Here is a 1,297-nt window from a genome sequence, read left to right on the forward strand (position 1 = left end):
CCCACTACGTGGCACCTTGGGCAAGTGTCTTCTACTATGGCCTCGGGCCGACCAAAGCCTTGTGAGTGGATTTGGTAGACGGAAACTGAAAGAAGTCCGTCGTATATATGTATATATATGTACGTCTGTGTATGTTTGTGTGTCTGTGTTTGTCCCCCCAGCATCGCTTGACAACCGGTGCTGGTGTGTTTGCGTCCCCGTAACTTAACGGTTCGGCAAGAGACCGATAGAATAAGTACTAGGCTTACAAAGAATAAGTCCTGTGGTCGATTTCCTCGACTAAAGGTGGTGCTCCAGTATGGCCACAGTCAAATGACTGGAACAAGTAAACGAGTAAAGAGTAAAGAGTATATATATATATATACACATAAGTACATACCTACATATATATGTATATATACATGCATATATGGTAACAGGACATAAAAAAAAACGTCGACAAAATGAGAAATGAGAACATAAAAGACAAAAACATAGAAAACAAATTTTTTTTCGAACAACGAAAAAAACAAACACACAGAGAAACGAGACATGCAACATAAAGAACATTCATTTCATCAGTTGTCCCCTATTTTATCTACTCCGCGTTTCGAAAGTAAGGACAAGGCGCGACTTCGTTAAAACAGTCCTTCCCACAAAGCAAATTAAATAAAGCAAATTTAATAAAATTTGGGATTTTTTGCAGAGGGTGAAAGTGGTAACAAAAACAGAACAGTGAGAACAGACAAAATACTGGCTGTTAAGCCAAGACGATGTGAAGCGGTGAACGCTTGGAAAAACGAGCTTTGAGAAGAGACAGATAAAAGCACGTCTTGTCTTTAGGAAGGAAGTGGAAGAAAGATGGATGGCCGTTGGTCACGTGTGAGCAACGAAAGAGTCAAGGAGAATGCCACGCATCCTTTTCCAACTATGTATGTATGTACGCATGCATCTATGTAGGTATGTTTATATGTATGCACGTATTTATGTATGCATATATGTATGCATGTATAAGTGAGTGTGCATGTGAATGTGCCCCCTTTCCATCAATATGCGCATGCGATTGCATTCATGTATGTATACAATAGCATACACAGACATCAGCGCATTTTCACACGCTTATATGTGGATATGTTGCGCATATGTCTGTTTTATAATCTGTGTATTTCTCAACAATTCTCTATAAACCTATCAATCTATTTATTTGCTACTCTACTCTATCTATCTATCTATCTATCTATCTATCTATCTATCTATCTCTCTCTCTCTCTCTCTCTCTCTCTCTCTCTCTCTATATATATATATATATATATATATA

Source organism: Octopus bimaculoides, chromosome 1, assembly GCF_001194135.2.
Source record: "Octopus bimaculoides isolate UCB-OBI-ISO-001 chromosome 1, ASM119413v2, whole genome shotgun sequence".
NCBI lineage: Eukaryota > Metazoa > Mollusca > Cephalopoda > Octopoda > Octopodidae > Octopus > Octopus bimaculoides.